At 52.3% G+C, this 13,195-nt stretch overlaps 1 protein-coding gene across 2 annotated transcripts in view; it reads right to left on the reverse strand.

Annotated features, from left to right (window-relative positions):
• Window positions 1-2,629, reverse strand: part of CPEB1 (cytoplasmic polyadenylation element binding protein 1) — a 31,561-nt gene extending 28,932 nt beyond the window's left edge. For both annotated transcript variants that reach the window (XM_041469015.1, XM_041469013.1), the window contains exon 1: window positions 2,523-2,629. The gene's annotated coding sequence lies outside the window, so the exon portion shown is untranslated. The remainder of the gene's footprint in view (window positions 1-2,522) is intronic.
• Window positions 2,630-13,195: the final 10,566 nt, after the last annotated feature.

Below are 13,195 nucleotides of genomic sequence, written 5' to 3' on the forward strand. Positions count from 1 at the left end.
CGGACATGCAGCAGTTGTGAAGCATCATGACCCTGTCCCAGAAGCCACCAGACAGGTTCTACAATGACAGTTCTCCCCACACCACTACACCCCAGAGTTTGGGAGAGCATCTTGAGCCTGGTGCTTGGAGAGCTCCTGGAACAGCTACCCACAAACCTCGGGGGGTGGTCAGCCCAGGCATCCCAACACAGCTGGCTCTGACAAGGCAACCAAGTTCATCGAAGAGTATCATCATAAGCTGCAAACTGATCTTTACACACATCCAACTTTAGGTGTGACAAGATGAAGCTGCAGCAGCAGTCCCAGCTCTGCCCAGAAGGGGATAACACTGACTGTGTGGATCCAGGAGTACTGAATCAGCCTGTCCTCTCACACTGCTCAGGCTGCTGCTGGACTGATCCCAGCACAGCCTCGCTGTCAGCCCAGTAAAGTGTCTCCACACGTGCTTCCCCAATAGCATTAGTGAAAGGTCATGAACTTCTGCCATCTCTTCTGCACCACGTGTAATCCTCTTAGTGTTCAAAGGGGCTTCTTCAACACAAGTCCAAGCTGGGATAAATTTAGTTTGACCTGAAGATGACAACTGAAAAGCTTGAGGGACCATGAATAGATTAAAGTCCAAGCATCTACTGCTGGAATAAAGTCTCTTCCCCAAGCTCTGCCATTAAAAGAGTTTAAGCTGTAAAAAGACAGTCCTTTCACCTGTTATAGCTACAACAGTCATGGTATATCTCTAGGATTAATTGAGCCTGCCCAAGCAAGGAGTTTCATGATAATCTAGTCTAACTAACAGTTGCTCCTTCTCAAAGTAAAAGCACCAGACTCAGGAATTCTTCAGAAGTGACTTGACTTGGAGCAATGACAAAACAGCACATGAGATGAAGGGTCTCTGCTCCATTGATCACTTACCCAGAAGTTGACTCAAAGGCAAGGCAAACAGCTCCAACAACCTATTCCAGGCTTAACCACCTGCCCAGACACCTGCACTGTATTCTGCATTTTAGCAATCAGCTGCTTGGCCTTACAGCCATCAGGTGTGAATTTCTGCACAACCCAGGCCAGGGTCCAGGTGCCAAACTAACTCCCCCATTTATAGATCACAGATGCCCCAGGATTCACATCTTTGCTGACACTGCCAGCTTTTTCATGGAGAAGACTCTCATTAGCAACCTCAATTATCAAATTAGCAATTACCAAACATTAGGAGCAGCTCCTGCACTTTTCAGCTCCAAAGACAGGTCAAAGCTTGCAGAGCCGCTGCATTCAGGCCCTCCTTACCTACACAGAGGACCCAGCTCCAACATTAAGGAAACAAGGCTGGGACTGCAAGGAGACCAGTAACTCTGAGCTGCCGACGCTTTGGCAGATGCTGACTCATCCACGAATTTACAGCTGATAACTGCTGGCCCAGGTTGCCCTCTTATCAGTACCTTCACACTTCTATTGGCCCAAGACAGCCCTCCTCCAGCCCAGCTCAGCAGGGCCCAGTATCCTTTGAGAAGTGAGGAACTCTTTCCTCACATAAGCATTTGTGTCACTATATAAGGGATTTGACACAAGCTAAAACCCTCCTGTCTGGGTAACTACTGCCAAGCAAGGCTCCCACCCTGGTCCCCAGAACTCACTGGGGAGACAGGTCTTCAGCTGCCGAGCAGGAAAAAAAGCTGCTTAGGGTGTCCCCAAAGCCAAACAACTTTGGCTTCCCTGCAGCAAAAATAACATTTGCGAGAGGAAGGTGCTCTTTTTTTTTTTTCACACCCAAGTGCCAGAGTACTAGTCTTGTGAGAGGTCTTCCACAGGACTTATCACCTGAAACAAGCAGTTTAACACGACAGAAAACCCAAGAGTTTCCAGACAAGGCATCACTAGCAAGACCCTCTGCTCCAGACATCCCTAGGAAAAACCAGAGTAAATGACAGAACACACAGATTTGCAAGCAGCAGGTCAGTAAAAACTCCTACTTCAGTGCCAGGCAGACGCCCCCATCCCTAAGAGAAGAGTTTTCAAAGTCAAATACAGCACTGCAAGTTAAAATTACTGTGCCAGCACTTAAGCCCAGACACAAAACCAGAACTAACCCACACCTTCACATGATCAATCTGCCCTAGCAGGCAGAGACATCTCCTTTATAAATCAGGTTAACTTTGGCAAGCTGAAACTTAATCAGGAAATACCATGATCATGTTCTAAGAGTCTATGAAATATTCCCATTCCAAATGGAGTAGGAAGGGCTATAGTAAATATTTCAACAAGGAAGCCAGAAACAACTCTTTCATTAACTCACTGCAAGGAGATAATAGAAAGTATTACATTTATTTCTCCTTTATGCTTCCAGTGCATCCAGATCAGATACAGCACTGGCTACTACTGTGCTAGGAGACCAAAAAAAATAAAAAAAATAAAAAGCCAAACCAGCTCAGCACAGCAGCAAATATCTAAAAATGCACCACTAACCTCAACTGGTTAATATTCACTACACCAGTGCTCAGGAGTAGCCAGCATAGCCGCCAATGCCACTTTACCAGACAGGTTTCAAGCAATGTTGGCCATGGATCCAGGCCTTGAAGCAAGTAATTCCCTTCTTCTGGTATTTCTGCAGTGCCAGCATGGGATCACATGGCCAAGTCAGCCCCAGGTTCACTGCTAAACCTTCAAATACCCAGGAGATTAAGCTGCACTGGAAGTCATCTGGTAGCAGTCATTCTGTTAGCCCAGAACAAAGTTGCACTATACAGGCATCAAACAAACAGACCCACACGCTGTGCAGACACTCATTTAGAGCTTTTTTCCACACCCATTTGATTAAACCTCAGATTACCCATGAGGCCAAGGCAACCCTTTCTCCACGTGACAGGAGAGAAACCTGCTCTGCCCAGGGAACCCTGCAAGGTCATCAACTGGGGAGGTTAGCCCTTTACTTCCCACTTTGTTTTGGGACCTATCCTGAGGGGTCAGTTTGTTTCCAATAATGGCTGAAGTGTTTATTGACCCTACAATTCAGAGGCTGGAGAGGCAGAAAAATGCCTTTCAAGGGCCCAAATCCTGGCACAAGCACTGCTGCTCAGAGGTGCGCTGGCAAAAGGAATATCAGGCACAGGTACATTTACTGGCAGACCTGGGCTGCTGCAAAGGGACAAAAGCACGTCCTTCACTTGGATAAAAATAAGACCAGACCAAACACTCTCTTGCTTTGGCACAGAATTTCTGTCTTGAGGCAGCAGAACATGCCCACTCCCCTCAGCCTGGAGGAAACAGAAGCTTGCAGCACTGATTTCATCACACCAAGCTTGCTTTGCAGGGAAGTCTGCACCCACCTGTGCTCTTACATGCATGTTAACTGACCTGTGGCAAATATGGTTTTTCAAAATTGCAATTTCAATGTATGCAGCAACTCAGCCTCACTAACCTTGAGAGCAGATGAATTCTGCCTCCAGGAAAGGCAGACTAAAGGAGTCTGCTGGAGGTATTCCCACCAGCAGTTGGCAGGTCAGGCAGGGAGCACTCACAACCTGCCCACAATGACCCACAGCACCACAGGGAGGCAAGCAAGCCTTCCCAGGCACCTCCACACTGCCAGGGAATACACAAATTACTCATTTCAGGCACACAAGCAAAGATACCCACCCCCCCCAGTACCAAATGTGCCAACACCCACACCACTGAGGATTACCACCACCACTTGTTCACCAGGTCCCACCAAGTGCCTCCCCAGTCCAGCAGCCCCCCTCCATCACCTGGCAGGGTGTCACATTTGCCTTTTGTGACAGGCGTGGTGCAGACTCCACTGAAATCCAGAGAGTTGTCCAGCATGGCATTTATTCGGCGGAATATATCCGCATTGCTGCAAGTGGAAAGTGCAGGGGCATTCGGGCTATCCCAGCAGTCTTTTATGCTCCTCACAGGATCTTCTTTCTGGTAAAAAAGAACCAGTATGTGTGTCAAATAGGCAAGTACTCGGCTTTCAACACATTGTGGAAAGCCTGGACTGCCTCCAATATTCACATTAGCTTAGGTCTTAGCAACACTCAAACCCAATTCTTGGCATTAAAGAAGCAGTTAAGCAAACTGGTCAGCAATTTGTCAGCAGAGCACACTGGAGCAGACTGCCCATCACACACAGGGACCAGGGATGGACTTCAGGCTGACAGCCACAGCAAACCAGCTGGGCTGTGAACACAGCTCCCTGCTGTTTTTCTCCAGCCCATCACAACACCAGCAGAGATCTGATTAACGAGGGCACACACCTTCTACCCCAAAACCAGTTTCCTGACACCAAAGGACAAGTGGGATGCTCATTGTCCAGGCAGACACCACAAGGAACCACAGCAGCTCCTCTTATGCATGGCAGAGGAGCACAAGGCTCACCTCACTACCCATCTTGGAGTTCTGAACAGTATCCTGGAATGATCCAAGTCAGCAGCAACCACTTCAGGTTTGCAGAAAAAAAACCCAAACAACACTGCTTCCCAGCTAATCAAACAGCCCCAATCTTGAGGAAAGGCAGAAGGTAAAATCCTGATCTTTCCTTCAGGCAGCAGCTCCTGACCACAAAGGTAGTCACCCCAAACCATCTCTGCTTTAGCACAACCCAGCACGCACACAGATCCACCAGCATCAAGGTTTTGCGACCATCCTAAAAAAGGATCACCTCTTGTAAAGCTTCTGCCTGAGAAACATCAAACCCCTCCTGCACCCGGGTGCCAGTCCAGGGAACCGGGAAGAGCAGCTGCTTTCCCAGCTCTGCTCACAAGCCACTGACATGCAGGCTCCTTCGGGAACAGCTGCACCACATTCGAGCCTCTGACAATTCAGAAGCCGCTAAGCTTCATCGCTACCAGCGTTTTGGGCCGAGGACAGGTCTACCCGCCATCCAAAAGCCACTGCAGAATCCTGCCCCCGAGCATGCTGAGCCGGCAACTAACACCTGCTTTAAAGAGAGGAGCGGGGAGGCACAACCCGCCAGTCCGGGGCTCCGGAGCAGAATACTGGCCATTAAATGAAGCTAAACTCAAATCCAAAAAACTGAAGAGCATCAAATCTGGCAAACGAGCCCCTGCTCCTCCAACACACACCGAAGCTCCAAATGGGGCTGTTTGTACTTGTCAAGAAGACTACAGGCACCTCTGCGATGTGCTTCTGCAAGTTTCGGGCCTCACTTACCTCCAGCTCTGCTTCACTCGCGAACAAGTCTGAAGCACCGCGCTGCTTTTACTTTCTAATGACCCCTTGCGGATCGTTCCAGGAGGCTGGTCTGAACTGAACTTCACATGGAGACGGGAATATTAGCCCAGCCCACTATCAGCCTGGCACTTACATTCCACCCCCCGCCTCGTCATTACACGTGCACGATGTAATCCTTTTCTCCAACTACCCACCACACAGGTAAAAAGCAAAGGAAACCCAGCCCTGGAAGCCACTGAACAGACAGCTCGCACCGTGCCCTCAGGCGGGACCTGAACAATTCCAGAAGAACTCCAGCCCGTTTAGGACTATTAGCATTTCTTCAGCGCTGAGGGCTGGGCTCTTTGGCTATTGAAATGCTCAGAGCTGTGCAGGAAATCACGTTATGAAAAGTCAGTGGCCATAAAGGAGACAGAGGAGTCCTGCAACTTTATTCCAATAAAGGGAGAGGTTGTTGATTGGGGCATACGCCCGCGGGGTTCTCTCTCTCTCTCTCTCGGTTTCGGAGGGCACAGCCTCCTTTTAGCCTGAACTCCCGGCCGCATGTTGCCCTCTTCCTTTCCCCATCAGCTGAGGTACTCGGAAGGTACAGCCTTCCCGAACCGCCTACCACATATTCCCCCTTTAAACATGTAATCTTCCCCTCAAAGTTCAGAAACTCAGGCTGAGTTCGTCTGTTTCAGGAGTCAGACTTTCTCGTTTCTCTAACAAACCTGCGGCTTGACGTTGGTAGAGACATTAAGAACCACTTGAAAGACATTAACACCCATCCCCTCACCCAAGGAATTGTTTGTAGATACACGAACACACGTCAGAGCCCACCGCTCTGGGGGGACATTTAAATAGGGAACATTTAAACAGTGAAACAGGTAAAGCTAAAAGCCAGCTGAAGGCTGAGAGAAGAGGCGGAGTGCACTTTAAGTCATCTCTATAAAGGGCAGCTGGAGTACAGAAGCTCAAATTACAAAAGTATTGCTAGTCATCTTTAATAAAAAGGAGTGCCGCATCAGGCTGCCTTAGCACAAGCACGAAACTCCACATTCTACTCCTGTTCCTGTAAAAGAACCACTTCCAGGGGGAGGCAAAGCTTTTCCCTAGGAGTCTGCACTAGCGAGACAAAGCAACCTGGAGCAGCCAGCTGAACGCCGCACCCGTTCCTTCTCATTTAGCCTCCACAACTGGCAGCACCAGTCCTGCTCCAATCAGGAACAGAAACCAGTGAGAACACAGACAAGCTTTTCCACGAAAATCCCTCCTGCTAGAGAGCTAGACAGTCAAGGACATCCGTGGGATACTGCAATCATCCTGGACATAGGGTAGGGGGGACCTTGCAGCACTGCAACCCCTTGTAGGAAGGAGCTCCTAGCACACCCTCCCCTACCTCAACCCGAAAATAAGATACTCCTTTGGGAAGAGCTCTGCAGGTCTCCGGAGCACTCAGAGCCCAAACCACCCCCAAGCGCCTGGAGAGGATAGTGGAAGAGTCTGCAGACTGGAGAACCCAGCCAAGTGCTTCCATCTCGGAGCCAACACCAAAGCCCAGGGAAACACCACGCCTGAGGCTGTGTCCCAGAGCCGGGGCTGCTCTATCATCCCCAGCCAAGACGAGCAACTCCAGAGCCCAGGTAGGATTTGGTTTCCCCGCCCCACCTGGAAGGATTTGGCAAATTCAACACATTGCCTCTCCAGGCTTCCCTAGAAGCCTCCACACTGCAGCTACAAACTACAGATCCCCTCTGCTTCCAGAGGCACCAGCCCAGCAGCACTGGTGGGTTCTCCTGGCACCAGATGAGACACCCTGGGGTGTAACCAGTGACCCAACAGCCACTCTCAGCCATTCCATCCTGCTATACCTCACAATCCCAATCCACAGACACGCTTTTATCACAGGATAAACAAGTCAATGGAGAAGCTGATCCAGCTGACAAGTACTTTAAAAGCCGCCAGAAGTCAAACACCACTTCTTAACACCTGGTAAGACACCCCGTCTCTTAAAGAGCTGAAAGTTTCTACAGAAGTCACTGGATAAGAACCAAAGGACAATTCAGGTCTCTAAAGCAGGCCCATAGTGCCACAGAGCAAACAATTCTGAGATGGGAGGTTAAGTCACTGGAGGTCAGAAACACAAAACCCAAGCAGCACCATACACAGACACAACAGGATGAACCTCAGGCAGGAGGGCAGTCCTCCACATCCTGACTCAACTAAGAACTTTCCAGGAAAATTAATCCCCAGAACTCTGAGGCTTCAAGGAAGGTACTGAAAGGCTTCAGACCCCTCTTACAACCCAAACACACACACACGGATTTGAGAAAAGGAGTGTCAAGAAACAGGGAGGAGTTCCCCTCCCTCAGAGTAACAGAGCACCAGCAAGCCTTACCACCATGGCAGAGAGCTTTTGTTTTCCTGCTGTGCATCAGGAAGCTGGGAGGTCTCTGGAGCTCCCATCCCACCAGCCCCAAGCAGACCCTGCTGAGCTGACCTGCAGGAGGGCCCACACCAGGCACAACCAGCAGCACTCAGTCAGTGCTACAACACACACCTGTGCAGCAAAACACCCCACAGCTGTCCAAGGCGAGTGGAAATGAGGAGCCTCCACAGCACCAAGGCAGACACACCTGCAGGAAACCTAGAGATAACAAAATCCCTGGGCTAGGCAGAACCTGCAGCATCACAACAGCACTAGCACAGGATTAGGATAGCCTAATCCTTAGGGAAGTCATTAAACACAGCCTGGCTGCCAGTATGGCCAAGATGTGCATTAGCTCCCGGGGATGCTGTGGAGCTCATCCACCTCAGCTACAATCCAGCCTTTGCTTTTTACATCTTCCACAGAAACTTCACCCAGGCAGCACCATGCTGATGCCCAGAGGGGTTCTTGGAGCTGTAGCTACAGCCAAGAGGGCCTTCAATCCCAAGGCAAAATTTCAGATGCTGTTAAAATGGTGCCCAGGTCAACATAACCAAGCTGAGATGGCTCCAGACTTCAATGAAAGGGAGCTCAAAAAATCCTTTTTTGTTGGTATGTTTTGCTTCCCAAGTTGAAGTCAGCTACACCCGTGCAAAACACAACATTGATGTAACTGTTTCCACCAGGCAACACACTCCCACCTCCAGCTCATCCCAAAAAGTGTTAAGCAAGGCTGCACCAGGTCTCCCACCATCAGCACGGCTAACGTCAAGCAGCTGTCCTGGGGTGTAGTGATTTAGTGAGTAGAGACATCTTGAACACACCTGCTTTGAATTAAGACTGGTCTTAATCCACAGGGGAGCACTCATTTCAGAACACCACCAGTTTTGCCAAAATCCCTTTTTTTAAAGGCATTTCACCAGCAAGGCACCTATTTTTTGGTATATTTTTTTTTAAGCCATCACTCACAAGCAGCTTTGTACATGAGCAATACCCACAGCTGCCTATTGCAGAAGACTGTCAAAGCTGAATAAGGTTTTAATTGGTTTAGGGAGACTGTTCCAGTTGAGACAAACTGCAGCAAAGTAACAGGGTCCTGGAGCACTTCCCTGAGCCCAGCTCCCACCCTGTGCACAGCTGTACCTGAGGTCCCTCATCAGCACTTCAGGTGCCAGCACACCTTGTTAGCCCGTAACACAGGCACCAGTAATGAGCGTTAATTGGCTTCAGCTGGAGAATAGCAAAGGGTAAAAAAAACAACCTATTTTTCAGCAGACTTGTCTCACTCAAAAGAATCACCTTTGTCCATACTCAGTTACAAACTGAGTCTCCTGTGTCAGCCCTCATCCCAGCCAGACACCACATGAAGCTTTCAGCACACGGTTTACAAATAAAACACCACTTTTGGTCACCTCATGCACTAAAAAAAAAGGCAGTTTAGAACGGGGCAAAAATACCACTTGCATGAGTACAAGCACCCACTCTAGCCAAAAATATACCCCACCATGCACACCTGAGCTCAGCGCCTCCAGCCCAGCTTCATCCCCCTAAAACCTAAAAGGTTGCTAGGCTAGGATCCGGTTTCCTCCGGCGTTTCCCTGAAGGCAGGGTCAGTTGGTGTGCTCCCTGAGCTCCATCAGACCCCTGTTCCCCGGGGTACGTCAGCAGCAGGACACCCACGAGGCCAGTCCAACGGGAAGGGGGATCCCACAACAGCGCTCCCACAGGAAGCAGGGGAATTCCATCCAGGGCTGTCCTGAGGGCTCGGCGTCCCCGTCCCCTCTTCACGCAGGTGAAACGGGCGGGAACGCCACCCCCGGCAGCTCCACCGCGTGGAACCACGTGGCGGGGCGGCCTCGCGAGGCGGCACGTGCTCGCACTTACCGGCGGGAAGGCCATGGGCAGCACTACGGACGGACGGGCGGGCGGTCCCGGAACGCAGCACAGAAGAACCAAAGAGGCAACGAAGACACCGAGAGCGGCGCAGCCCCTCGCCCGGCCCGCGGCTTTTATGGGCCGGGCCGGGCCGGCCCGAGGCGGGGGCGGGGAGTGAGGGCGTGGAGGGAGGGGCAGGGGTGCCGCTGAGGGGCGGGGCTGCGGCGCATGCGCGCAGCACGCGCTGGCCGCGTGGCGGCTGCCCGCCGCCATCGGGCGGTTCCCGCCACAGCCCCGCCGAGCTGCCTCGCCCCGGCCGCCGTGAGGGGACGGGGCACCCGCGGGTTACCGTGGGGTCATGCGAGGCATTCACTCAGCCCCTCTGAGGGATGGGGCGGCTGCACTGTGCTGTCTGGCTTCAGCCACCCTCCCAGGGACACCTCAGTGCTGGCAGCTGCCACATGCAGGATGTGACACTTGCTGTACCCTGCCGTGAGGGGAATGGGATCCCCTAGGGTTAAATTGAGGTCCCCAAGGGCAGGCTTAGTGTCATCATTTCTTCACCCATGGACTGTGGTACTCACTCAGCCCCCTCAGAGGGGATGGAAGCCCTGAGAGGTTAAATCTGAGTGGAATGGGGTGGTGGTGGCACTGTGGTGCCCAGCTGTAGCCCCTTGGGGACACCTCAGTAACAGAAACTCCACTCAAGGGCTGTGGGGCTCACTGAACACCCCATGAGGGAATGGGGCTCCTGACGGGTTAAGTCAGCCCCTCTAAGGGAAGTGGGATGGTGGTGGCACTGCCCAGCTGGAGCCCTTGTGGGCATCTCAGCACTGGCCACACTCCATGTTCCTCTGAGGGGAGCAAGACCCCAAGGGCCAATGACAGGAGTTAAGGACTTAAATCAGCCCCTCTGAGGTGAGTGGGACCCCAGGGGACAATGACAGGAGTTAAGGACTTAAATCAGCCCCTCTGAGGTGAGTGGGACCCCAGGGGACAATGACAGGAGTTAAGGACTTAAATCAGCCCCTCTGAGGGGTCTGGGATGGTAGCGGTTCTGACTCTTTGCTCTGGGGCCACTCACTGCACGTAGGCTGGGTGCTCACCAAGTGCCCTGTGAGGGTGTGCAGGAAATCATGTTTTGAAAAGTCAGTGGCCATAAAGGAGACAGAGGAGTCCTGCAACTTTATTACAATAAAGGGAGAGGTTGTTGATTGGGGCATACGCCCGCGGGGTTCTCTCTCTCTCTCGGTTTCGGAGGGCACAGCCTCCTTTTAGCCTGAACTCCCGGCCGCATGTTGCCCTCTTCCTTTCCCCATCAGCTGAGGTACTCGGAAGGTACAGCCTTCCCGAACCGCCTACCACATATTCCCCCTTTAAACATGTAATCTTCCCCTCAAAGTTCAGAAACTCAGGCTTATACAGATCCTTTGCCTGTTTCAGGAGTCAAACTGTCTGGTTTCTCTAACAAACCTGTGGCTTAAAGTTGGTAGAGACATTAAGAACCACTTGAAAGGCATTAACACCCATCCCCTCACCCATGGAATTGTTTGTAAATACATGAGCACACATCTTTCCTGTCAAGGGGAATGGGGTTCCCCAGGAGCAGCCTCAGTGCTGGCAACTCCCACACACGGGCTGTGTTACTCACTGAGCCCCTCATGAGGGGATTGAACTTGCAAGGGCTTAAACCAGTCCCTCTAAAGAGAATGCAATGGTGGCACTGCCTGGCTGGAACCCTTCTGAGGATGCCTTAGTGCCAGCAGCATTCCATGCACGGGCTGTGGCACTTGCTGTGCTCTTCTCATGGATGAGACCCCCCATGAGGACAATATCTTGGTGGCAGTGCCTATCTGAAGCCCCCGAGGGACACCTCAGCACCAGCATCTCCCCACACACAGGTTGTGGCACTCGCTGAGCCCCCTCTGATGGGATGGGATGCCCCATGACGAAAAAAGGGGCTCCCCAAGGGTAGCCTCAGTGCTGGCAGCTCCTACAGATGAGCTGTGGCATTCACTGTGACCCCTGTGAAGGGATGGGACCCCCAAAGGGTTAAATGAGCCCCTCTAAGGGGAACGGGATGATGGCACTGGGGTGCCTGGATGGAGCTCTCCAGGGGACACCTCAGTGCCAGTAGCTCCCCACTCACTGGCTGTGGCGCTCACTGAGCATCCCAGGAAGGAATGGGAGCCCAGAGTGGTTAAATGAGCCCCTGTGAGGGGAATGGCAGGTGGTGGCACTGCAGTATCCATCTGGAGCCTTCACAGGGACACCTCAGCACTGTCTGCTCCCACACACAGGCTGTGGTGCTTGCTAAGCCCACTCTGAGGGGAATGGGATCCCCAAGGGCTAAAGTCATGCCCCTAAGGACTTAAATCAGCTCCTCTGAGGTATTGGAATGGTGGCAGTGCTGTGGTTCTCAGCTTCAGAACCCTGGGGCCACTACAGTGCCAGTCACTTGCCACACACGGGCTGGGTGTTCACTGAGCCCACTCTGAGTAGAATGGGACCCAAAGGGGTTAAAATGGGTTCCCCAGGGAAAATGGGGTGGTGGCAGTGCTGTGGTGCCTGGCTTTAGTCCTTCCAGACCCCCTTTGGCTCCAGCCGCTCTTCACACACAGGCTCAGCACTCTTTGGGCTCCCCATGGGAGAATGAGACTCCCAAGGGCTTAAATCAGTCTCCCTAAAGGGAATGGAGTGGTGGCACTGTGATGCCCGGCTGCAGCCTCCCTCCCAGGCACACCTCAGTGCTGGCAGCTCCCACACAGGCTGTGGTGCTCACTGAGCCCCCCATGAGGGAATGGGACCCCCAGGGGGTTAAAGTCAGGTTCCCAAGGGCAGGCTCAGTGTGCTGGCATCGCTCCACACACAGGCTGTGGCACTCACTGAGTCCATGAAGGGATAGGATCCCAAGGGTTAAATGGCCTCCCTAAGGGAAATAGGGTGGTGGCATCATTGTGGCTCCCTGTGAGGCAGCTGCAGCTCCCACCCCTGTCCTTATGGGAATGGGCTTTTTCCCTATGGAACAAGCACTTGACACCCAGTGGTCGCTGCTGCTGCTCCAGCTAGGGATTCCTCACCCATCAGAAAACACAAAGGGGTTTTTTCCATCTCTTACCCGGAAAAAGCAGAAAGCCCCTCACCCTTTTTGTGGCAGCGGAGGCGGTTCGGGATTCAGACCTTCCTGCACGTCCTTTGCTCATCCTCAGCCTCTGGTGCTGGGCCTGACTCTGTGCTGAGCTGCAGCTTTGGATGGAGAGAGCCAGTGCTCACTGAAATCCTACCCAGCCTGTGCTGGGAGGAGAGATCTTAATAAAGAGTCAGATTTCCTTCTTTTTTTGTAATCCCAGTTTGGAGATGAAACGCCTCCCCGAGCTGGCCCCAGGAATCCCTCCAGTGACACTGCAGAACAGACCCAGCCCTGACGTAGCAGGTATTTCTGCGGTCGAAGCATGAGCAATTCTGCCTTGAATAAATAGCTGGAACCCTCCCAAGACTCCTCAGATCCCTGGTCCAACTGAGCACCTCCTGCCCTCGGGGGTTCACCCCGACACTATTTTCTCCAGGACCCAGCAGCCGCCCATCCCTGGGACACACTGAGTGTTTCCAGTCACCTAAGAGATGGCTGGTCCTCTGATGTCCCCTGTGGCTGCCCTCGGGAGGCTGGCAGAGCCTGGCATGGGGGAATCTGGGCTTGTTGTGCCCACAGAGCAGAGGAGGGAAGGGGAG

The sequence above is a fragment of the Pyrgilauda ruficollis genome, unplaced genomic scaffold, assembly GCF_017590135.1.
Source record: "Pyrgilauda ruficollis isolate IOZ18807 unplaced genomic scaffold, ASM1759013v1 scaffold23, whole genome shotgun sequence".
NCBI classification, from domain to species: domain Eukaryota; kingdom Metazoa; phylum Chordata; class Aves; order Passeriformes; family Passeridae; genus Pyrgilauda; species Pyrgilauda ruficollis.